This window comes from Mytilus californianus, unplaced genomic scaffold (genome assembly GCF_021869535.1).
Source record: "Mytilus californianus isolate M0D057914Y unplaced genomic scaffold, xbMytCali1.0.p SCAF_10, whole genome shotgun sequence".
In the NCBI taxonomy this organism is placed as follows: Eukaryota; Metazoa; Mollusca; class Bivalvia; order Mytilida; family Mytilidae; genus Mytilus; species Mytilus californianus.
In genome coordinates, this window is record NW_026262582.1 from 43,966,683 (window position 1) to 43,994,376 (window position 27,694).

The window sequence follows — 27,694 nt, forward strand, 5'->3', positions numbered from 1 at the left end:
GACCTGCAAAAACATAATTCGACTAAAAACAATGCCAGTCATAATTGCTTTTTGAGACTGGGCGACTGAAAAAGTTTTAAAATGTGACCCTGTGACCCTACTTGGAATTCTTCATTCATCGGCGTGTGTCGGTTTGGCTAAAAAGGGGGCATTGTTTTTTTTTCTTGGGACAAAAAATTGTTTCTATCTTTATTAAAAAAAAAAAATTAAGACCAATCATAAACTTTTCTTTCAAAACTCAGTGTCGTATTTTATTGTTTTCCCAACAATTTTTAATAAAGCTTAAAATGTTTGTTTCACTTCCCTCGGACTTCCCTCTTGAATTTTTTTCTCAAGAAATTATAGAATCAGTAAATGGATATATATATATATATGTCTGTGGTCACCGTCATGCAGTTAGATAAGAAATTCCAGCATGCATCATCAAATAATTCATGTGTATTTGTGACATCAACATAACTGAAACATTATATTATTTCCCAGTAATTATGTAAATCATTTTGATTTACAATTATATATGTCTGGGACTTATGCATGTATATATCTCACAGGCACTTGTCTCAGAAAAAAAAATCCTATATACTTTCATAAAAGTATATAGGACAAAAATTCTGAGACAAGTGCCTGTGATATATCTGTCAGTCCCAGAATAATAAATATAATTGTATCTTAATCTTTGGAAAAATCCGATTATTAAACTGTTAAATTCTATTACGTCATAATTATATCAAAGTATACTTTTTAAAGTTTTAAGTTTTAAAGTTAAAATGAATATTCCGTTTTGATCTGAGGAAAAACTTTTTAAACTGTAATGACATGGTCAGTCAACTGATTTGTTGCATGGCTGATTACAGGTAATTAAAGCATGCAGTAATTTTCCATTACGACAGTGCGTGTACCCTGGGGTGTGTATAACGTATTAGAAATATCATAGTTTTCTAGAGAACATCCTGTCTATGTGTAATACAGATTGATGACATTACACAAATTTTTTTTCGTTAAATGTAGTTAAGTATCTGTGTCCATTCCCTATTCCAACACTACAATTCTTTCGAAGAAAAAAATGTTAAAATTAAAAAAAAAATCATTTATATAAAATAAAGAAGAAAAAAGTAGCAAATAAACTTATGTAACTACGCATTGAGTAAACATAAGTTCACTTTACATGTACAAACCCTACAATAACTTAGTATAGAAAGTCCCTGCTTAATATAACATTAAAAGTATATAGGAAATTTTTTTTCTAAAACAAGTGCCTGTGACTAGGAACTAAGATAACTAGAACTAAGTTCATTTTTGTCTGATACATGTATACCTAAAGATAATGTACATAATAAAGAACAGCTTCAAATATATGCCTATAAATTAACGGTACGTCTAAAAACTGCTCAGGACCTCCTGACTGCAGACAGGACATAAAAAGTCACTCAGGACATGTATATATGTTTTAGTGTCACTAAGTGAGCGTTGAGGGTATACATTCGAAAGATAATTTAATATTTGATCTTATAATATTGGTTTTGATAAAATCAAACCAACATTAAAGGAGTTATTTGGGATACGTCATGCATGACCGATGATCATATTCAATACCAATCATCATTTTGATTACGACGTTTGATCTTTAATAATTAGGACTGATTGGTGATGGTTATAAACACATACAAGTAAACTTTGCAAACAAACAAAAAAAAAACGTTTCCTTGGAAAAATTATAAAAATACATGAATATTGTTTTTACAAAAAAAGTTAAATAAATTTTTCGTTTTGTATGTAATAATTGAAGCCATTTAGAAATATAAGAAATCTTCACATAGTCGGGAAATTTTCAATTCAAGTTATTTCATTTGAAAACGTTAACAAATATAGATCTTATTCGATGTAAAATGTGGCGTCCTTGGAGACCAAATCCCCGTTTAAATAGGGTTTGTCTACTTTCGTCTATTGCCGAACATTCTATAATCAAGGATTTTTACAAATCCTTGCTATAATATAATGAATCGCGTCGCCAATATCACCACAATTACATAAAGTACAAAAACAATCTTCTAAATATTTGGCATCTAACAATTACAATAGGAAATTTTGAGTCGAAACTGAAGTACCAAATCTACAAAAAGAATCACTATTTTTTGTAGTAGTAGGCGTTGAAAACTAAACTGTTTATAATCTTTTTTTTTCTCCTAAATTAATTGAAACTCCTGAAATAATTTAACATTATCTATAGACAGCTTACATATGCAAATCTTTTTAGAAGTATGTGAGTGTATAGTAATAATTTGTTCATTAACCCCCCCCTTTTTCCTTCTATAAAATTACATTGTAATCGATTTTATTTCCAAATTTGTGTTTGCTAGGATTGACACTTAGAACGTACAACAAAAAGTAACAAGTAAAAAGTCACGATTCAGTTTTGGGATATTTTTTTCTTTGAATAAACTTAATTTTAAAAACGTTTCAGTATTTTTCTGAAACATTTTTAAAAGGAAACAGACTTGTAAACAAAATTTATTTTTGAATATTAATATGAACAATGATTGTTAAGAAAACAATCTGCCAAAGTGGTTTGGTAATTAACTGAAGTCATGCTGTCAAAAATGTCTCCTTTTTATAAGTTATTGATAAAAAAAAAATATTTGAAGGCGAATTAATCATTTCCTCAACTAAATACATTTATCAATAAATAAAGTCAATTCGTCAAGAACTTTCTCTCATATATTTAAACAATTGTAAAATAATTAATTTAAACCTTTGTCCTGCGACTTTCTGTCCGTTTACCAATACTTATTCCTTGTTAAGTTTTTTCATATCCATTTACGAATACTTATAACGTGATAATTAATTTTTCCGGATGCTTTTTATCCTATATTCATATCAAACAACCATGTTACCCATAGAACGGAGTTAAGTACAAATTTAGGAATTTAGTACTAAAAATTTTCAAAATTTTACATTTTCATTTACCTGGATTTTTTTCTACGCTTCGAAGCCGCCACCCTGTATCAAACTTATCCAACACCTCGCATGGCGTATTCACGATGTGGAGGGATTGACAATATACAATCAAAGTTAGCAATATACAGCAAGTAAGTAATTGGGTGTTGAATGCCAGTAGATCTGAATTTGTAAATTTTTAAATTGAATTTAACCTGTTTAGAACGTGTATTGTTGAATTGTTCAATAAAATTACACACATAATCTGGGCTGATATGCATAAAACCACTTTAAGTTCAAGGTATCAATGAAACTGGGTCTGCATGAAAAAATGACTTATCACATAATACCAGAACCTATGTTTAGCCTACTGTTACACGATAAGAAAATATAGCTGTAGGCCTAGTTGAAAATCTTTACAAATTATTTATTCTTTTAATTTCTGTTTGACTGTCTGGGTGCTTCTTTTGTGTTTTAAATGCTATAGTCAAGTTTTATAGACTGTTGTGCCTCATTTGGTCGTTTTTAAGTTTTTGCCATGGAGTTTGTCAGTATGTCTTCGACTTATAAGTTTTATCGAGGATTTGTATAGTGAGATTGGTTTTATATAATCTGCATCTCTTGTGCTGTATTTTAAAATGTATTACAATTACTGCATCTTTACACATTCATCAATACACCAAAAAATATGAATAAAGCTTTCGTATATATATAAATAAGGAGATCTGGTACGATTGGTAATGAAACAACTATCCGCCAGTTTAATTCAAAAACCTGATATAAGCAAATGTGACTTACTTACTTACTTTAGTCAGAGAGATCTTGAATCTGAATTCAAGGATACGAAGTGGGAAGGGTTTAGAGGTGGATTAAGGTGAGGGCATGGGGGCCCGCCCCTTTTTTGGAAAAAAATTGGTTGATTATTTAGAGAATCACTGAAGCGGGCCCCCTCTTTATGCATGACAGTTAGTGCCTCCTTATGACATTTTTTGGATCCGCAACTGGTGAGGACTTCATAAATAAATATTAAGTAAGTTTTTGTTTTGTGATAAATAATGTATTTAGACAGAAATAGGATAAAATAAACTACCGAAAGCTTAAGTCCACATAACAGGGTATGGATGGGGGTTAACAGAATAGAGAATAACGGGTAAACAATAAAGATTAAAGAATAATGAAATGCTAAAATATGAGGAAAGAGCCGCAAAAAGTGTAAGTTTGTAGAAATATAGCAAAAAAAAAATAAAGAACACAGAAAAAGAAGACCCCCCCCCCCCAAAGATCCTGACTTCAACTTTAACGCTGCCGGGATATTTTTTAGACAAAGTGCACGTATAAGTAGTCAGCCGAAACCACTAAGCGTTTTGCATCCATACGGTTTTTTTTTCGGGATACTGACTGCATAGTAAACTATCAATGTACTAGTTAATGTTCTCGAGGGATGACCCTATTACAGAGACATATATACACATATGTGTAAATGTGTCTCTGCCCTATTACGTGTCAGTAACCTCCTCAACACGGTTCATTTTTACGGCGGCTCAGTTTTGTCTTAATTAGAATAAACATAATTGATAAGTTTCTTTCCCCTGCATTTCTCGATCGCACTTGTAAATAGCACATTGGTCTCAAGACATTGGTTACAACACTTGCCGTCAGTACTACTCAAAATTGGAAAAATATTAAATAAGAAGGTATAGAAAATTAAATTAATGCACACACACTATTATCAACCACAGACATGATGTTTTTCTCAATTTGCCTAAATCGTTATTCCGCAATACAACGAGGGTGAAATCCCACCACTTTGAACACAGTCACAGGCACCGGCATGCTGTGAACTTGTAAGTTTCCCAAATGAGTAACTATCCATTACTTTTCTAGTGTAAAGTTTTATTTAATACACATTTGATTTGAAATGGCATATCAGAGAGATATATAAACATATATCATAGGCTGATCCGGGGGGGGGGGGGGGGGTTTCTTGGGAAAAATTTGGTTGATTATATAGGGATGACAGCAGCATGACTGGAGCCGGCCCTCCCTTATGAAAAGTTTTGATCTGCCACTGTATATTCATAAAATAAACCAACAAATTATCCAAAAGATGAATAATACTTAATACTTACGACTAAGATTGATTATAAGTATACTTGAGTCGGTTTTACAAAAAAAACAACTTACAATTTATCGTAAGTATACTGTATTGTACATGACTTAATTACTATCAATATTATTTGTAAGTTTTTTTGTGAAACTGACTGCTGAATTGTTTTTCCATGCCTATGGTACATCTAAGTTGTATGCTTTTTTTAAAACCACCTCCAGGGTATAATGTCTGCTCGCCCATAGAATCTGTTTGTAGATATAGGAAGATGTGGTATGAGTGCCAATGAGACAACTCTCCATCCAAGTCACACAATTTTTAAAAGTAAACCATTATAGGTCAAGGTATGGTATTCAACATAGAGCCTAGTTTTTATCAAAAATGAAATATATTGATATTAATAGTATACAGGTTAAATAATTTATTCATACATTTTTAATTGACTGACTAGAATTATCATGATTATTGAGGAATTTAAACCATTCCTATTTTTAAAAACATGAAAAAGGGACAAAAATAAAATTTATATATAATAACAGGGTGATACAAATGAGAAATCTCAAGAAATTGTTTTCAATTAAGATAAATACATGGTTTTCAGTTGTTTTTGTTAAAGCAGAGGCAGATTTAGTTTAAAATTGGAAAAAATTGTTTGTACCAACAAAAATAAATACACAAAGTTAATCTAGAATTATGTGTTTATCATTTTTTTTTATGTTTAGGTTGCCAGCAAGATGAAAAGAACAATGCAGTTCAAAAGTCAAAATGTGGATAAGCTGCGGTACAAGGTCCTACTTTTGCAGATTTTCATATTTTGCATGAATGAATTTGAAGTTTATATCATGGAGGGCAGAGAAAGAAAAGAAACACTTCAGTTTTCCTGCTTCTGAAGGATAAATGTAAAACATCTTGTTTGGTAAGTTTTATGCTCTGTTATGATAGTGTTTGTGCATCCATCTGTCTTTCTCTAAATTGTATTCACTTAAAGTTTTTGGTTACATTTCACCATGAACTTCAGTTAGTAACTTGTGGTTTTACATGTATATACTCAAAATTTAGTACTTTAAAATGTTCATGTATTTTTGTCGAGCCTGCAACTTTTGTCGCAGAAAGCTCGACATAGGGATAGTGATCCGGTGGCGGCTACGACGGTGGCGTTAGCACGGGGGGGGGGGGGTCTCTTCCTATATAAAGGTATATACATATGTGCCGCTGGAATGGGTCCCTTTTTTGATGCATCAAATATATCAATGGGGTGCAATTTTACCGAGGAAATATATCAATGGGTCATAATTTTTCAGTTTGTTAATTGTGCAACGATCTTCACTTCATGGGTTATGATTTCGCTGTGAAATATATGTATAGGTAGGGATTCCACAATTATTCAATATATGAATGGGGGGTGTTTTTTAAATTCCAGCTGCACAACTGTACCCAAAATCCCATGTTGAGACCCCCCCCGTGGGCGTTAGCTAACTTCCTAAAAGCTTTATATTTTAGAAGGTGGAAGACCTGGATGCTTCATACTTTGTATATAGATGCCTCATGATACTAATTCTGTCTGAAACATGTCCATTGTCCTTGACCTCATTTTCATGGTTCAGTGACTACTTGAAAAAAAAGTTCAGATTTTTTGTAATGTTAATTTCTCTCATATTATGAGTAATAGGATAACTATATTTGGTATGTGCGTACCTTGCAAGGTCCTCATGCTCGTCAGAGAGTTTTCACTTGACCTAGACCTCATTTCATGGATCAGTGAACAAGAACTTAGTCTTAGATGCATGATTTTTTTTATTAGTTGTTAGTGGCTTTGTACTAGCTGTCAGTAACTGCGAGTACTCTCAGATCTGTACTTAGTGTCTTTTTGTTGTTTGGATGTACAAGTACCCGGCCACGTCCACTTGTATTTGTAGTATTTGTATTTTTATCCATCTGATGAGTTAAGCCTCTTTCAACTGATTTTTATACGACCGCAGCGCCGTATATTGGTATGACGTTCGCGTTGTCGTCGTCCGAAGACACATTGGTTTTCGCACTCTAACTTTAGTTTAAGTTAATGGATCTCTATGAAATTTTACCATAAGGTTCAATACCACAAAAGAAAGGTTGGGATTGATTTTGGGGGTTATGGTACCAACAGCTAAGGAATTAGGGGCCAAAAAGGGGCCAAAAATAAGCATTTTTGTAACTTCAAAACATAACTTGTGTGTTAGTGTATGGATCTCTCTGACATTGTACCACAAGGTTCCATATCACAAACGGAATGCTGGGATTGATTTTGGGGGGTAATTGCCTCAAAATTTTAGGAATTAGGGGCCAAAAAAGGGGCAAAAAACAAGCATTTTTCTAGTTTCATGACAATAACTTGTGTGTAAGTGTATGGATCTTTCTGAAATTGTACTACAAGGTTCCATATCACAAAGAAAAAGCTGGAATTGAGTTTGGGGGTAATTGCCCAAAACGTTAAGGAAAAAGGGTCCAAAAAGGGGCCAAAAATAAGCATTTTTCTAGTTTCCAGACAATAACTTGTGTTCAAGTGTATGGATCTCTCTGAAATTGTACTGCAAGGAACCATACCTCTAAGGGAAGGCTGGGATTGATTTTGGGGGTAATTGCCTAAAAATTTTAGGAATTAGGGGCCAAAATGGGGCAAAAAACAAGCATTTTTCTAGTTTCAGGACAATAACTTGTGTGCAAGTGTATGGATCTTTATGAAATTGTACTACAAGGTTCCATATCACAAAGGGAAAGCTAGGTTTGAGTTTGGGGATAATTGCCGTAAACGTTTAGGAATTTGGGGCCAAAAAGGGACAAAAAAACAAGCATTTTTCTAGTTTCCAGACAATAACTTGTGTTCAAGTGTATGAATCTCTCTGAAATTGTACTGCAAGGTACCATACCACAAAGGGAAGGCTGTTATTGAGTTTTGGGGTGATGAATCATAAGGGGGTTCAAAAAATTTAGGGGGGGGGGGGGGTTTCCTTTTTTGTCTTTAAAATTTTCCATTTTAAATTGGTTATTTCTGATTTATATATAAAAGCAAATAATAATGATATGGTTTGAATAGGTAAATTAAAATTTTTTAAGTTCTTAGACCACATTCATTCTGTGTCAGAAACCTATGCTGTGTCAAATATTTAATCACAATCCAAATTCAGAGCTGTATCAAGCTTGAATGTTGTGTCCATACTTGCCCCAACTGTTCAGGGTTCAACCTCTGCGGTCGTATCAAGCTGAGCCCCAGCGGAGCATTTTATTATTGTTCGTTCTTATGTTGTACTGTTACACCACTGTCCCAGGTTAGGGGGAGGGTTTGGATCCCGCTAACATGTTTAACCCCGCCACATTCTGTATGTATGTGCCTGTCCCAAGTCAGGAGCCTGTAATTCAGTGGTTGTTGTTTGTTTATGTGTTACATATTTGTTTTTCGTTCATTTTTTGTACATAAATTAGGCCGTTAGTTTTTCGTTTGAATTGTTTTACATTGTCATTTCGGGGCCTTTTATAGCTGACTGTGCGGTATGGGCTTTGCTCATTGTTAAAGGCCGTACGGTGACCTATAGTTGTTAATTTCTGTGTCATTTGGTCTCTTGTGGAGAGTTGTTGTCTCATTGGCAATCATACCACATCTTCTTTTTTATATTTAAGGTTAAGTTTTGGTGGTCAAGTCCATATCTCAGATACTATAAGCAATAGGTCTAGTATATTCGGTGTATGGAAGGACTGTAAGGTGTACATGACCAACTGGCAGGTGTCATCTGACCTTGACCTCATTTTCATGGTTCAGTGGTTATAGTTAAGTTTTTGTGTTTTGGTCTGTTTTTCTTATACTGTATGCAATAGGTCTACTATATTTGGTGTATGGAATGATTGTAAGGTGTACATGTCTAGCTGGCAGGTGTCATCTGACCATGACCTCATTTTCATGGTTCAGTAGTCAAAGTTAAATTTTTGAGTTTTGGTCTTTTTTTCTAATACTAAATGCAATAGGTCAACTATATTTGGTGTATGGAAACATTTTATGATGTACATGTCAGTCCCGCAGGTTTAATTTGACCTTGACCTTATTTTCACGGTTCATTGCTCAGTGTTACGTTTTTGTGTTTTGGTCTGTTTTTCTTAATGTATAAGCAATAGGTCAACTATATGTGTTGTATGGAAGGATTGTAAGCTGTACATGTTTGCCTGGCATGGTTCATCTGATCTTCACCTCATTTCCATGGTTCATTGGTCAATGTTTAGTTTTCTTGGTTAAGTCTGCTTCTTAGAAACTATAAGCAATACCCGTAGGTCAACTGTATTTAGTAATTTGAATGATTGTAAGGTGTACATATATTTCTTGTCAGGTTTATATGACCTTGAATTCATTTTCTTGGATCATGTTGAGTTTATCACTCAGTGATAGTTGTAGTAAAGCTTTATATTTAGGACTATCAACATGATATCAATGATTAGTAAAGAAGGCGCAACATTTCAGCGTGTGCACTCTTGTGTATACATTAAACACCACATTTACTGTTTTTACTCTGATTTTATGGATCACTGAACATAGAAATGTCATAATGTGAAATTATAGTACATTCTTAGGTTAAAGTTTTAGGTTAAGGTACATAGTTGTTGAAATTGAATTTCATACACATGTTCATTATGTGGTGAATTTTTAAATTCAGTGCAGTGCCAAACTAAGATTTTGAGCCTGATTACATGATTGACTAGACATTGACACATGCTAGTGTTTGCCAGGCATTGTGTCCTGTACTAGGAATTTGTCCTGTACTAAGAACTTTAATAGTACTCGCTGAGTATGGAGTTTTTGTGAAAGTTTAATATTAGTGAGATTTTTGCATGACATCCTGTCAACTGCTTGTTGATCATGTTTATACATGTCTTAAAATTAATATTCGACACATTGGTGTTTTGTGACCTTTGAAATAAGTTATTTGATAGAATAATAATGTTTTGAGATTATCAAAATAAAAAATATCCCATTTTTACTACATTGTGTATTAATGATTAAGTATATAAAAAAGAAGATTTAGGATATATGTATAACCATATATAAAAATGAGACAGCAACCGAACAACACAAAAATAAGAAAAAAAAACAATATAATTTTTTGTATCAATGTTATAATTTCCAACATGTCCAAAGAGTTCAATGTATTTTCTAATTGAAATAAAACACAAGTGGAACTCTTTCAGAACTTCAGAAGCTTAAAGAAGTGCTGTTTCTATTGTTGGCTTTCTGTATAATATATTGCAAATTCTTGTGAAAAATGGAATTTTATTGTAATTGCCTAAAGTTTTAACATTGATCTATATATATATAACTTGGGAAAATACCCAAATGTTATAAAGAAGAATACATAAATTGATTGTTATATAATATTAGAATAGGAAGATGTGGTATATTGCTAATTTGACAACTCTCCATCAGAGACCAAAGGATGTAGGAGGTTAGCAACTGATGACACTGGACAAACTTCAACAATCAGTAAAATCCATAGCTATTTTTATTGAAAATCATATGTTCTTGCTACATGTATGCAAAAAATTTTTTATTATCCATAACTTCGGATTTTATTGGTTCTTTTTCAGAAGGATTGAAATTCATCACTGAGAATAAAAGGAGAAAACACAGAAACAAGACCAAAATAAATTCAAAGACAAAAGTCAGATCAGTTATTATTTTCATCACTCAGCCAATGAATTGAAGTTCTATTAAATATCTAAAGATATTAAAACCACAATAATGACAATGTTCTGTGCTGAATGGCAAAAAAGTGGACTATACATTACGACCACACAATGCTGGATGATGAGAAACTATTAATTTTTTGGGTGGAGGGATATCCTGAAAAAAAAATAGATTTATGTAAAAAGCTACTAGTATGTTAAGCCTATTAAAAGAGTTTTCATTGATTTCAAATGGGAAAAAATTGTGTTTCAAAAAAGTATTCTAGAATTCATAAATAAACAAATATTGATACTTACATTATCTGCTTTGTTGTTTAAAAGTTTAGTTTTGAACAGTTATAGAACAATATAAATGGGATAATTATAGTCCCATGGAATTTTTTTTGTCCCATGGGACAACAAATATCCCATGGGACTACAATTATCCCATGGGACCCAAAAAAATCCTATGGGATAATGGTCAATCCCATGGGATTTGCCGTATCCCATGGGATATTGAAAATCCCATGTTTTTGTAAATCAAATTACAAAATATTTATAATAATAACAGCAGAAAAGCAATGAAGTTATTGAATCCCATGTTATTCCGCACATTTTGGTTATTTACACGACACTGTAGGTCCAAGGAGAGGCGGCGGCGGATTTGCAAATGAGTGTTTTGCAAATTAAAAGTGTCCAGTGTTAATACCTACCAATGCCTAATACGGTCAATCCATCCTGATAACAACAACAATACCTACCCATCCCCTAATACGGTCAATCCATCCCGAAAATAACAACAATACCTACACATCCCCTAATACGGTCAATCCATCACGAAAATAACAATAATACCTACCCATCCCCTAATACGGTCAATCCATCCCGAAAATAACAACAATATCTACCCATCCCCTAATACGGTCAATCCATCCCGAAAATAACAACAATATCTACCCATCCCCTAATACGGTCAATCCATCCCGAAAATAACAACAATATCTACCCATCCCCTAATACGGTCAATCCATCCTGAAAACAACAATACCTACCCATCCCCTAATACGGTCAATCCATCCCAAAAACAACAAAAATACCTACCCATCCCCTCATACGGTCAGTCTTTCCCAAAAACAACAACAATACCTACCAATGCCTAATACGGTCAATCCATCCTGAAAACAACAACAATACCTACCCATCCCCTAATACGGTCAAACCATCCCGAAAATAACAACAATACCTACCCATCCCCTAATACGGTCAATCCATCACGAAAATAACAACAATACCTACCCATCCCCTAATACGGTAAATCCATCCCGAAAATAACAACAATATCTACCCATCCCCTAATACGGTCAATCCATCCCGAAAATAACAACAATATCTACCCATCCCCTAATACGGTTAATCCATCCCGAAAATAACAACAATATCTACCCATCCCCTAATACGGTCAATCCATCCTGAAAACAACAACAATACCTACCCATCCCCTCATACGGTCAATCCATCCTGAAAACAACAACAATACCTACCCATCCCTAATATGGTCAATCCATCCTGAAAACAACAACAATACCTACCCATCCCCTAATACGGTCCATCCATCCTAAAAACAACAACAATACCTACCCACCCCCTAATACGGTCAATCCATCCTGAAAACAACAACAATACCTACCCATCCCCTTATACGGTCAACCCACCCAGAAAAAAAACTGCACAACAAATAGGTGGTATCATTGCTACATTTATGTGATTTTAATACATGCACAGTTATAGCCGACTATACTTGCTTACATCCACTTCATTTTATCTTTATTGGATAGTTGTCTCATTGGCAATCATACCACATCTCTTTATTTTTATACAGTGTATGTTCTAGACTAGTTTATATGTGATCTAACTGTTTTATCAACTTTCTTCGGAACCAAAAGGCCATGTTTAGATGAGAGGAATTTGGACATTAATTCCCTTTAAAGTAGTAGAATCTGTTAATTGTCAAACACGTGGCTTTTTATATTTAGCGCGCAAAAGTTCAATCAGGATCAGGATTTAGAGGATAAAATTGATGTCGTGCAATCACAATGTCTTTTAAAGAATATAACAAGACATACTTTAGACATTGCTTGAAATTCAGTTTATGGATACCAGATTCTTATATTAAATATCTCTCTCTGTTGGTGTACCGCTTCAAAGCATTCAGGGGTGAAGTGATCAGAATATATTACGGAACAAAACTGCATCGAGATGGCAAAACAGCTAGTGTACATATTAAAATTCTTTATTAACTTTGAGCCATATAAATAAGATGTGGTATGGGTGCCAATGAGACAACTCTCCATCCAAGTCACAATGTATAAAAAGTAAACAATTATAGGTCAAAGTACGGCCTTCAACACAGAGCCTTGGCTCACATGCACCGCACAGCAAGCTATAAAGGACACCAAAAATTACTAGTGTAAAACCATTCAAACTGGAAAACCAACGGTCTAATCTATATAAAAAAACGAGAAACGAGAAACACTTATCAACAAACGACAACCACTGAACAACAGGCTCCGCCTTTTATAGAAGCTATTGCAATGGAAATATGAAAAGCTGAGTCTACATTCTTTATTTCGGAGACATGTAACAACCCCCAATTCTGCGCAATACATCGTTGTAAAATAAATGCAATCAGGAGGTAAATTAATAAAGTTATATCACACCATTCAAATGTTTTTTTTTTAATTTCAGAGTATCCTAAGGGAGCTACCATTTGATTGCTATAATTATGTTAATATAAATGTTAACACAAACAATAAAACTTATTTTCCATCCCTAAACGAACCTCAGATCGTGAAGAAAAGTGACGTGACATGAAATTGACACTGCACAAAACAGCACATTGTTACCATATTTGGTAGATGAAGACAACAGGACGTGTTCTTGCAGCAGTATAAAATACATAGCACGGGTCTGTTATTAGACAATAAACTTTCTATTTTACTTTTAAACGCTGTTTAGCTGATGCTAACTTATTTGTATGTCCAATTATTTATGTCTGCGATTGTTTTTATGAAAGACATGTGACCAATTACTCTTGTTTTTGTTTAACTCACCGCTAGATTGAAAATCAAAAAGCTGTTAAAACTACTGGAATTTGAATATTACAATATTATAAGAGATGTTGTATTTTTGCCAATAGTACAAGTATCCATTAAATATCAAATGGAAGATGCGAACAATTTATGGTCATCGTACGGTCTTCAACAATGATCAAAACCCATTCCGGGACGACTAATCATGCAACAATTCAAAAATGATAACAGTAATAAAAAGCATTTATTGCAGGCTGCTACCACCTCCAACCACTAAATTATTGGCTTCTGACTTAGGACCTTATGCACATATAGCTGCGAGTAAACATGTCTGTGAGAGACCACCCCCCTCCCAACACACACACACACACATCTACCTGGAAAAGCTGTATGACAATACAACATAAGAACAAATTGTTTGAAAGGCCTTAATTCATCAAATCGGAACTGTACACAAACATAAAACTTTTAAGACGAGGGAAGATTTAGAGCTTGATATAAAGAACTTTGACCTGTCCATTTCTAAAGACCGTAATCTCCAAGTGTCTTTTGATTTTTGTTTGTTTTTGTATCGTTGATTGCATGTTGTCTCGTTGGTGTATACCTCACATCTTCACTGTGTATCATCACCACCGAATATAGGTACCCTTGACCTGGTTCTCTGTTCATTGTCTAAGGGATCTACCATTTGATTTTTATGGGGGGCTAGGATGAAATTTGAAAAAAGGCAGGACAGGAGTTTTGAGTAAAAAAAAAGGCAGGATGAGCAACTTTGCAAAAAAATTATGCAGGGTGACAATTTATGTCAAAAAAGTCAGGATAAACTAATAAAAAAAAGGCAGGACCGAGTAGAGTGAAAAATAAAAAGGCAGGACAGAGATTACAACCAAAAAATGCGGGACAAAATTTTTCATCCTAAGCCCCCATAAAAATCAAATGGTAGCTCCCTAAGAAAAACTACATTACTGTACATATATACCAACATATAGGTACCCAGGCAGGGCGGATCCAGCCATTTATAAAAGGGGGGTTCCTAACCCAGGATAAAAGGGGGGGGGGGGGCGTTCCAACTATATGTCCCCCATTCAAATGCATTGATCGTCCAAAAAAAGGGGGGTGCCAACCCCCGGACACCCCCCCCCCCCCCCCCCCCCCCCCCCCTGGATCCGCCACTGCCAGGTAGCTGCTATACGCTGGTATTTGTACAGTAATGTTGGTTTTTCTTAGACAATGAACAGAGAAACAGACTAAGGGTACCTATATCCGGTGGTGATGATACACAATGATCTTCTTGTATTAATATCAACAGAGTTTAAAAAAGTACAGACATATATATATCCAAAATCAAAATAAGCAATTCAAATTTTATATGTTCTCGCCAATCATTTTTGCTGTTCAACAGTGTCTATCTATCTACTATGATAATTTGGCATCTGAAGACACCCTTAATCAAACCTGAGTTAAATGTTTAAAAATATTCCAAATTGTTGTAAAATGGTAACGTTTTTAAAATCTTAAAGAACTCTATGTCACATCGAGTTCATTTTCTTTTAAAAGTCTTCCAGTTTTTACTAAAATACAAGTTACCACGGGTTTTTGAGGCAAGAATTGACCCCGAACTTTGTAAATAGCTACACGTGTAATCCTTCTGCAATTATATATTACACACAAACGAGACTTCATAAGTTGTATTATTGCATTTTAAAAAATAGAAACGCACTGACGAAGCATGGTCATTTGTCGTGCAGCCGAAATATTTGTCCTATACCGATATTTTTTCATCTCGCATTCGGACATGATTATCTTTTATCAGTATTGTTGCACAAATCCCTAAACTCGTGTAATTTTGTCCTGTATGAGCAGAAAAGTGTGCTCTACATCTAGGAAATTCTTTAACAGGGCGAAATCAGACTGTCATTCCGTCTCCATACTTTTGTTTTAAGTCGTTTCCTTTTCTGGACTTCCATTCATAGTTTTAGTTTTGACAATTTATTTCTTTAGCAATACATTCTTACTCCACTGTATATACACATGAAATCTGTGATTTCACAATATAGCTTCCACAAGTAAGTGAATCTCAATAGATTTGAATGGTTTAATAAGATTAGATCAAATTCTTGAAAATGCGGAATTCCGAGTACGTGAGACTGCAGCGGCACACCAGAGACATATAATACATATATTATGTGTCTGTGGGCCAGGCTGGGCCATTACATTGCAATGCAATGCATTACATTACAATTACTTTGTGATTCTTCATTACAATTACATTTTTTCTCACATGTAATGCATTACATTACAATTACTTTGCCTGTGTAATGCATTACATTACACATTACTTTTTCAATATAAAAACATTTAAAAAAACATATTTTGTCCATTCATCTATATATACTGATATAGTTTTGTTAATAATTATTTTTAGAAGACTTTTTAAGGGGCAAACCTATTTATAATGATTTAATACAGTAATTAACTGTGACAATAATTTTATTCAATATTTTCTTTTGTTTTTGTTAATATTTTCTTTTTATTTTACTATATTCTTCAATTTTATGTATTTTACCAATTTGTAATGAAAAGTAATAACAGGAATGGAGGCATTACATTGATTTTTAACTAAAGTAATCATTACATTACGTGTAATTGTAATGCAGAAAATGTGCATTACAAATTACTTTGCAATTACATCAAAAAATGTAATATTACAATGCATTACAATTACAAATTACCATTACCCCAGGCCTGCTGTGGGCACACTGATACGTGAGAAATCATACTGTTTTGATAAATCTAAAGCAAAATCTGGCAAATCTATTGATCACTTATTAGTTTTAAAGATAAAAAAAAGCGGAGAAGAGACAGGAAAATGTATTCATATGTTTACCTAGTTTATTCTGTTATATGGATTTTATTGTTGAAATTATCAATTATGTAAATCAATTGTAACTGATCTTTATGCCCTTCATAGGCTCTGTAATTTTGGAAATAAAAATATTCTATATATTCTATTCTAGCACATTGTAAATTGGACAAAGGGGAATAACTTCAGATTTCTTTGTGACCTTTTTCTTTTTTGATATATATGACATCTGCAATAAAATGTAATACGGTCAACTAATCTCTTAATATTAAAGCATTCTTTTGTAATTGATTAAAATGCTTTTTCTTGACACTTTCACTTAAGAGTCAGATTTTAATTGAAGGATCAGACCTGGGAATAGTATACTAACAAATCATATTATGTCCAAGATCAGACCAAGATCCGGTCATTGACACATGCTGTTGAATACAATCACAACATCGACCTTCGAAGGTCAAATGCACTGGTTGCCGGTGCGAATTCATCTTCGTTTAAACTATCACTCAATTGCATTACCAAGTAACCAGATGAACACAAAAAAATGGGGGGGAGACGAATTAAGATTTGTCGTGCCCAATTGGAAAAAAATATGGGCCAGCAGTTGAAATGTTCCCATTTTTACAGGAATATCAAGCTAAATTAGCTAAACAAGGTTTAAAAGATCCATGGATCAGGTAAGTTTTGCAAAAGGAAAGGAAAAATGACGGAAATACATCTTTATTTTCCTAAATAAAACAGTAATTTTTACTACCAGAAACTTATAACTGCAGATTATCACAATAATATATATAAACGATTCTTGTAAGGTTAGGGAGCGTCTCAGATTTGATTTCTAGTGGGAGGTGGATAATGAAAATTTTAAACATACTATTCCTGATCCTAAGGTCAAACTTGACACAACTTAATGCAATCATCATTAGAGTATCTAGTTTTATATTTCTTCTTAAAAAAAAATTATCAGCAAGACAAGATCTACAAATAAGTCAACATGGCCGAAATTCAGACAACTACAAAAAATATACTTTAATACTAAGTGCCCTGTAATGATGTTTTTGTCTAATATCTAGAAATTTTAAACAGCAAAAATGATCAACAAGACAACATCCACAAATTACCTTATGGACAAATTCTTCAGCCAACGTGTATTTGGAGTTATTGCATTTTAATGATGTTTATTACGAATATTTATAGTGTTTTTTTCTATTATCTTGAAAACTATAATAGATAGGTAGATGGAAAAAACTGATCAGCAAGACAAGATCTACAACTAAGTCAACAGGGCTGAAATAGTCAGTCAACTCATTATTGGAGTTATTGCTCTTTAATGACAATTTTTACCAGTTTTTAGTGTTTTTGCATATATCATGTACATGTATCTTGAAAACTATAATAGATAGAAATTCATAGACACTTTAAATAACAAAAATGATCAGTAAGAAAAGAAAAGAGCTTTAAATACATGTAGGTCAACATGGTTGAAAATGCCCATAGACCTAGGTGAGGGACACAGGCTCTTTGGAGTCTCTAGTTTTCTATTTAAAAGAATATTTACCCAAAGTCTGTTCGTGTTAAAAAATTATTTCAGAAAAACTTCATGTATGACAGTATGAATGTTTTACAGTAACTGGTCTTTGACTAGTACATTTAATCATAATAGATTACTATTTTGATTTCTTTTTGTAATAAAATGTTTACACAATCAAAAATACTTTGGTTTGCCCAAACCCTACCCAAAGCAGAGACAGTGGGTAGGTATGTAGTCATTTTCTTTTTTTTATGGCAAAAAGAAATTAAAGTGTCAGATGTTTTTTAAGTCTTCATGCCTATCTGATAAAAAAAAAAAAATTCACATTAGGACAATAGATTTTGAGTAGGCAGATATTTTCTGGGTAGGTACGTATACATAATCATGTAGGGTTAGGGCAAACAAAGATGTATTCTTTTTTATGGCCTCAGGCTGTTAGTTTTCTTGTTTGAATTGTTTTACCTTTTTCATTTCGGGGCCTTTTATAGCTTACTATGTCATGTATGTGGTATGGGTTTTCCTCATTGTCGAAGGCCAAGTGGTGACCTACATTTAACAGATTTAATCTGAAATAAACTCAATAACCAAACAGAAAAAAAAATAATATGCAGACCCCAATTGCTTTTTCTGAAAAAAACACTTCTGGCTGGTACACCAAAAGTATTAATATTAACAAGGATTAATAGCTAGAGAAGACATTGATAGCCCATTCTTCATCTGTTAATCACAAAAAACAACATTGCACATAAATGAATTTAGTGTAAAAAACACCATTTATTGTTTTAATGGAAAATTACATAAATTGTGCATAGTGTATAAATCTACCATGTATTATCTGTTATAAAAATATTAATTATCATTCTGACATGTCATTATTAAAGGAATATTCAAAATTGGAGTTATCTTCCTTTGTCATTGATTGTAGTTGAACCAACTGCAATTATGTCTCCAATTCAAAATATTGCCTATCAATTCTTATTTTAATGCAATGTTTAAATTTTAAGTTCTGTTCCAATTAATATTGCAGTATTTTGGCTTATTATCTATTTTGATCTGAGCGTCACTGATGAGTCTTATGTAGACGAAACGCGCGTCTGGCGTATTAAATTATTATCCTGGTACCTTTGATAACTACTTTACCTTACAGAGCTCACAAGCACTTTGATTTATTGTTATCTTTGATGAGCCTCCTCATGGGGTTTTTGATTGTGTGATTATTTGGCCATTTTTATAGTGATTATATGATTACCAGACCAAATATTTATTACAAATGGATTTGATTATTTGATAATCTAGGACTGTATTTTTTATTATTTGATTATCTTGTTGAAATTTTTTTTTAATGATTATGTGATTATATTGGCAAAAAAAATTGTGATTATGTGTTTACTTGGACACCCCCATGAGGGGCCTCTTTGATATTGAACTGTCCTAGCACTAGAAAAACCATAAGTCGAATAAGCCCACATATTGTTGAGAACACCGGGCGGAAATCTAATTTAAGTGAAAACAGCTAGTTTATAGACTTTATGCATCTCTATTAGCTTTCGTATTCCAAATTAGCTGTCCGTCACTATTTTTCGCCGTTGTCACTAATTATCGTCTTTCCGTCCAGCAAATTAGACCTTTTCATGTAATCCCCCTGATACCATCAGATTACGACGGCCCTTTAACAATTCGGTTTAATTAGAAGAGCTTGCGATCGTAAACATATAGCTATCCCAAAATAAAGGGGCTCATCTCCCCTCTGTCCTTATAAATATGATCGAGTTTGTCCTTCTGATAAAAAATAGCATAATGTGCTCTTCATCTTAAAATTCTGCCCATGAATCTTAGCTGGAACACTTATAATGTTTGTATGGAAAACATTATTGTTTAGGGAGCTACCATTTACTTTTTATTGGAGGGGGGGGGGGGGGGGGGGGGGTTGGGCTAGGATGAAAAATTTGGTTCTGCATTTTTTTTAGTTGAAATCCTCTGTCCTGCCTTTTTATTTTCCTCTCTATTCGGTCCTCCCTTTTTTATTAGTTTATCCTGACTTTTTTTACATAAATTATCATCCTGCCTTTTTTTTGCCAAGTTGCCCATCCTGCCTTTTTTTTACTCAAAACTCCTGCCCTGCCTTATTTTTTCAAATTTCATCCTAGCCCCCTTAAAAAATCAAAAGGTAGCTCCCTTAACATATATGAATCAAATATTAAATAATTTCATCTTTCGGGATGTATTTATGTTGTTGATAATTCTGTTGGTCAGCTTCTTCAACTTGTGAATCAAAGTAATATTGTATAATACAGAAGTAAAAAACTAAACACATGTCATTATTTGCTTTAACTCAATCATGTTTCAGTAGATATTTTTAAGTTGACTTGTAATCATGGTTACATTTAATGTCATAATCTTAAAACGTGTCTGGAAAAATAATGAAAAACAGTTGAATATCTTGCCAATGAGGCGACAGAGGACAACTGACCTCGAAATTTTCAGGTACTAAGTGGCAAGCTTTGGAGTATAACACAAAATCTTTTCTTAATTTTGTACTTATCTGCCTAATAATTTAAAGAATTATATATCAGAAAATCATTTCTTAAGGGGTACCCTCGTCAAATCAGTAGAAATGCTTTAAATTGAATGAATTCTTACCTTGTTTACTTTTTTTTCCATTTCTCTCCGCTTCGTTAGTACCCAATTTCCGGGTGGCGATGATACACAGTGAGAATGTTACCTTAAGCATGTAAAGGATATTAACTGTCTTTGAACATACCAAAAAAATATATTGCAATTTATTTTTGATAATCATACTTTTAGCAATCCATGTTCTATACTGTTAAATAAGAAATTTGTTAGGGTAATTGTTTAGATGATGTTAAGCTGCAATCCTACATAAATGGGTAGTGTGAAGTTAAACTATCATGACATCAACTTGATGAAGCTTTACTAAATAATTCCTTAACACAAACAATGAAAAAAAGTTTTGAGGGCCAACCTCTACCTGAAAATTTTGAATAAGACAACTCTGTCACATGTATGCTAAACTATGAGATGTTTAGTTTATGTTGTTTTATTTTGGAAAAGGGGGGGGGGGGTAGTAAAATAATTTGCCTCTATTGGTTTAGAGTGATGTGATGTATGAATGTGTATTGACATGTTTTTATGAACATGTCGTATGAATTACATTTTCTAATACAAATTTTATAGAATAAATAATCAGAACAACAACTTATGCATCTTTATTAACACATATACAGTAAAAAAAAGAATGTGAACTCGTGATACACACAGAAATGTAGACAAAAGAAATGAGCAGTGCCTTTTCCTTTCATAAAAATGTGCCCTGCCCTCCACTGGCACCCTGCCCCTTCTGATTTCTAGCTGGAGCACGGCATTAAAACATGATGTGATTTTCTGATTTATCTTAATTATAAGGATTCTTTTAATTCATTGAGCCTGCCTCACCCTTAAAAAAATAAGGGAAAAAAGAGTGTGTGCAGGACAACAGACAACAAATCTGCCAAACATTTTTAGTTTATCAAGAAAAAAACAGAAAACTATTTGTACGAATAAGTAACATGTATTTATACATATTTTGAAATAATAGAAACTTGTAGCCCTATGCTAATTTTTGTTTTTTTTTTATTTTTTCAGAAATGAAGCATGGAGATATATGCCAGAGAATGATATAGTCAAGGTCACAACAAATTAAAAAGGACTATTTTAGAAATGTACCCTATGCTTTGGGAGCAGCTGTAATTTTTGCTGGCATCAAATATGCAATTACTCCAGCAGGAGATCATCACTAGGACTGTGCAGAAACAGAACCCATTAAAAAAAACGGTTTATACAAATACCATCTGAGTGACTAGGAAATTGTTAATTAACTTAATAAGTAAATAAATGTGTGTATAGATATATGGGTCTTGGGTCTTCTTTGGTAAAACCAATAATTATTGAATGGAGACAAGATAGAAATCCACCTTATGCAAATGAATATCAATACATCTGTTAACTTATATCAGGTTTACAAATTCTGTAACAGTTTGAAAATTGATTTGAAATAATCTTTAAATTAGTATGTGAATGTTCCAAAATCAATCAAATTCTTAAACATGCACATGTATACGTGCACTCGCATAAGGTTGAGTTTCTATACTATGTAGCTCGTATAAGAACTTCATCACTGGTCTCACTGTAGTGTGACCCCTGAGTACGGATTGGATTCTCAGCCATGTCAAACCAAAGACTTGAACATTTGTATTTGCTGCTTTTTCCCTTTGCTCCCATTAATAAGGAGTAAGAGCAAAGATAAGTTTGCTCATAGTCTGAATAGTATGTCAGGGCACTTGGTCGGTGGAGGTGTCTCTAAAGGAATTTTAAATTGTGAAGTAACACAATAAAAACCTGGCTCAGCATATCAGTCTACTTTCATTATCATATCAAATCAACATGTTCTTGACTATATTGACTGATACGCATGTTAAATTTGCCATTGCCATCAAACACCAATCAATTAAATTTAACAGTGCACAGTATAAAATTAAAAAAATATTGAAAAATCAATGTGAGTGGTTGTATTTACCACAGCTTGCATCATCTATGAGACTGAATGTTGTATTATAGCCCCAAAAACTTGGTTATCAAGGTGATTCAGAAAAAAACACAACATTTGGATGCAATTTTCATCGTAATTGCAGGGAAAAGTGATGATCCATGATCAAATGTGTCTCTTTGCATATATAAGCATTACATGTCTGAAAATGTGGTAGGAATACCAATGAGACAACTATCAACTCCAAATGATATGGAAGTTAGCAAATATAGAAAAAAAACACTGTAAAATTACACAGACTGTCAAGTCAGCTTTAAATAGCCTAACATAGGAAAATATGAAACAATTCAAACACGAAAACCAACTGCTAGATTCAAGACAAGACAATTAACAAAAAAAATCTGACAGACAGCAACAAACGACAACCAGTGAATTATAGGCTCCTGACCCACAAACTAAAGAATGTGGATTCTTTAATTTCGTTGGTATCAAGTTTGGCTGTTGGTTAAAGAATGCTCTAATGAGGTTTATCATGTGTTTCTATCAAAGTGACTAAAAATTTGTATTTCCACGATTATTTAATTTCTTCAACTACTAAAGTAGATACCAACGAAAATAAATGTATCCACATTCTTCAGGTTGTGGGTCAGAGAGAACAACAACCTGCTTTTGTTTAGAAAAAAAGCCTTACAATAGGAATATGTTAAAGAAATAAAAGAATACCGGTATGTGGTATGAACGTAATACCAATCTTTAATCACTGTCATTTGAAAATAAATTTCAATATCTGTTAAAATTTTAAAGGGGCATTAGCTGTCATATTCATGTTCACAGAATTGAATCAAATTCTCATATTTGACTTATAACATACTAAAACGTATATCTAAATTATGAAAGGTCAAAAAGAAACCGTTAATATAGGATTAAACGCCTTTTTAAAGGAATTTATTGGTGTATAAACTCGACCAATTCACTCACAAACAAATAAAAGTCCGAAGGACTTTTATGATATGTTTGTGAGTGACTTGGTACAGTTTATACACCAATAAATTCCTTTAAAAAGGCGTTTAATCCTTATAATTCTTTAAAATTGGAGATAAGGAATTTATTTTTCCACACTCATAACCTCTATCACACGTAAATTGTATATTTGTGTCATTGAATAGGCCTGGCGCATAAATATATTTGTTGGTTAACGCAAAAATATGTACTCCATGAAATTTGCAATCTGATAAAAAATTAACTACAAAAACTCTTATTATCATTCAAACGAATGTTTTGTGTTTATTATTTAATTGAACTATTAAGACCTATTAACGCGAATTGAAAATAAATTTTGTTAACGGCGAGCCGGATTGTGTCATTATCGCCGCCATCTTGTTTACATTGGTTACGAAAAGAAGTTCGGTCAACGTCGTCTATCGAAAAATAAACAACGTCAAGAACAACTACCGGAAGTCCTCTCAACCAATCATATCAACGTATTCTCTAATATGCAAATCATATGAGAATTATCAATGTATGAACTCGTTATAATATTTTAGCATTTTGTGCGCTTTGACGACCAAACGCCATCTAATATACCATCGAGATGCTCTCCCGAAGAAAACCTAAAAATCGTATGACCAGAAATTAACAAATATAAATAGACCGCTTAGCATGTGCAATCGTATTACATTTTTTTTTTGGTCTGTTTAATTTCATATCCTAACTAGGAAAAAGGTAAAATCGTTTTTTTTAGGAGACGGATTTAAGCGGGCGGGCGATGCCCCCATTTCCCCTTTTTCAAAATCCTTGATCCGCATCTGTTTACCTGTATAAGAATGTTTTGTTTTGTTTTCCGAAACAGTCAACGAATTTGGTTTATCTTATTTGATTCCTTGTTTCATTTTTGTATTGTGACATTCTTTTGTTTTTTAATAACTGAGCATGCTGCGCTCATGCCCAAACATCTTCAGCTAAGGATTAAATTGAAGGTCGGATGAATACGAATTCAAATGAGGTTGGATTAATGACTTTCAAGCCAATAATACACCAGTAAAATTTTTATTTTGACAAAATTGAACAGCCAATAATTTAACAACAAAAAAGTGTTATCTGGGATTTTAGTTTGTAAAGTGCATGTGTTACTTTGGTACTGGTATGAATTTCTTATAAAATTTCTGTTATAAAATTGAATGTATCTACCTCATGGATAGCTCTGATTTCTTGTCTGGGTTTGTCTTCAGACTTATCATGGAATTCACAGTTGAATCAATATAATTCAACACTATTAAATGTAACTTCGAAACAGATATTCCATAATGGTCAACCAACTCGTGTAGCATCCGTAAAATTAAAAAAGAGATGAATTTAACTTCATTACTTGGAACTCTTGGTTTAATAGCTTCACTAAGCAGCAACCCTCTATCAAGGACATCAAGGTAGGAAATACAAGCTCTGGAATATCGTATCAATAGAAATTGAAAGTGTACAATTTGAAAGCTGAAAACATCTATTTTGTCGTAAAGTGTTGATCTGAATCGACTCTCATTTTGTCAATTTCTAGATGTAAGTCGAGATATGAGGTAGACTTGTATTTGTTTTATCCTTATTTGCCAGTTCGAGGGATAGATGCGTTCGATATGGTCACCAAACTTTGAAATATTCAGTGAGAGGACTTCATCTATAGTTAAAGGATAATGCTGACTGCTTTTCATTCTTCCTTAAATGCTCATGTATGAAAAAAGTAAAATATCAAAAATACCGAACCCCAAGGAAAATTCAAAACGGAAAGTCCCTTATCAAATGGCAAAATCAAAATCTGTTGTATAATCATTGATGACGTTATCAAAATTTTCAAAGACACACTCATTAATAAAATTAACGGCGCCAATTTAATAGTATTTGGAAAATGTCTTCGGGGAAATCCGATAAGTTTTAAATACAAGGTGATCAATAAGCTATGCTAAAAAATCGAACTCAGAAATTTAGGATAACGCCTTATGAAGGTAAATACATGGGATTGCAGAGTGATTCAACAGATCCCTGTAAGAAATGCAAGATTCTCTACAGACACACCAGAAGACTTAATTGACTGTACAAGTTGCAACATTAGTAATTTCTATAACAAGTATAATTCCCTTGACATAAAGGAACGGGATTGTCCTCAGAAAGTTAAACTATCCGATGACGTGGTAAATACAAGCGATTGGTACTTTACGGAACGGAACGGAATGGAACGGAACGAAATTTCAATTAAGGTATCCCAAGGGGGCATCTATCAAGATTTCGAAAAATCTTTAAAACAAAACAAACTTTAAATTTCGCTGTTTACAGTTTTCAATATACAGATAACACAATTGTATACTAAATCTCATCTTCATATGTAAAATGTGTAATAATGTATAACATCGGGAAATATCCTGTAGATGTACATTCATGTCCTGGTAAATTATCATGAATTTGACGCATTGGTAGGTCAGAGAAAAAAAGTCTTACTCCTCTCATTCATTATGATATCTAAGAAGACAGACCCCCCGTCGTCCTTTCCGGCGATGATTAGAAGCATTGATTCTGATTTTAACTTTTTAAATTTGTTATTCCGTTCCGTTCCGTTCCGCAAAGTACCAATTGCTGTGAGGAATTGGTATTTAACGGAATCAACGGAAACAGATATCTATGTAAAAGACGGTATGATTCATTTTTTTTTTGGTCTTACATCTCATTCAAAAACCGGATCACCAAATTATATATATGAAATAGGCAAGACAAACAGAAAGTATTACTCCTTTCATTCGACATTATATCAAAGAATACAAGACCTCCCGTCGTCCTTCCGAAGATGATTAGAAATATTGATTCTGATTTTAACTTTCTAAATTTGTTATTCCGCTCCGTTCCGTTCCGCAAAGTACCATACAATTGCTCTGAGGAATTGGTATTAAACGGAATCAACGGAAACAGACATCTATGTAAAAGACGGTATGATTCCTTATTTTTTGGTCTTACATTTTTTTAAATGAGTGGTAAGTGGTCCGTGTAACACTTATCTATTCAAAGTTTTAAAAAGTTTTCAAATTTTAGATTTTTGGAATGTTGATCAAAGTTTTAAAATATCAAAATTCCAAATTATTTAAAAGTTTTGAAATTTTTAAATTTTCACCAAATAATTAAAATTTTAAAATTCTAAACATCGTTTTTAAATTTGATAGTTTAGATATTTGATCAAACTTTAAAAGTACTAAACTTAACGTGCAGTTTTGATTATTTCGCTTTTTGAAAGTTTGATTTTTTCAATTTTTGATTAACATATCAAAAATTGAAAAGGGGCGAAAAGAGGGGTACCTGTAAACACGGCTCTGATTATGATCATTCTTAGTTAGGAATAAAAAACACGAAGTATACCTGTAAACTGCGAAACGAAATAAAAGCAAAACGAAGCGAAACAAAATGAAGTGAAAAGTTACTGTTACTATAAAGTTAAGATTTAAAATAAAACCAGAGGCAGACAGTTGAAAGCGGTTAAAAATTGGATAACAAAATAAATATTTCTCAAAAGAAGAGAATTCATTTTAAAACAAGACGCACGGCTCTGATTATGATGATTCTTACCTTAAAAAAGAAAGCACGAAATATAGCAAATCATTTTTAAGTGCAAAATGAATAATCTAAAGAAGAAGTTTTTTTTTAAACAAATTGGACATCACATGAGATAACAGTATCCTGAAAATTTTAAGGTTTTGCATCTATTGAAAAAAAATGTAAACCTATTTAAACCGGCATCAAACAAGTTGATTTACGTTTTGAAAATCTCTAACATAAGCTATATACACTACAAACCATTGAAAGTCTGAAAGGCCTATATTTGTACTCGAATGTACTGATTTTTACTCGACCAGTCTGAATTGGTCTGAAATTTACTTGATTATACTCGATTGTAGTCTGAACCATACTTAACAGTCTGAACTTATAC

General features: G+C 33.0%; 2 long non-coding RNA genes across 3 annotated transcripts; both read left to right on the forward strand.

The window, feature by feature from the left end:
• The first annotated feature begins 2,935 nt into the window (after positions 1-2,935).
• Positions 2,936-11,076, forward strand: LOC127718198 (uncharacterized). Of its 2 annotated transcripts, none has more exons than XR_007989627.1 (3): positions 2,936-3,086; positions 5,764-5,957; positions 10,643-11,075. It is a non-coding gene; the product is annotated as an uncharacterized LOC127718198 (long non-coding RNA). The 2 variants fall into 2 exon arrangements; XR_007989628.1 differs by lacking the exon at positions 2,936-3,086 and adding an exon at positions 4,599-4,628 and having other exon boundaries at positions 10,643-11,076.
• Positions 11,077-17,195: 6,119 nt separating this feature from the next.
• Positions 17,196-22,103, forward strand: LOC127719089 (uncharacterized). The gene is made up of 2 exons (XR_007990161.1): positions 17,196-17,346; positions 21,840-22,103. It is a non-coding gene; the product is annotated as an uncharacterized LOC127719089 (long non-coding RNA).
• The last annotated feature ends 5,591 nt before the right edge of the window (positions 22,104-27,694 follow it).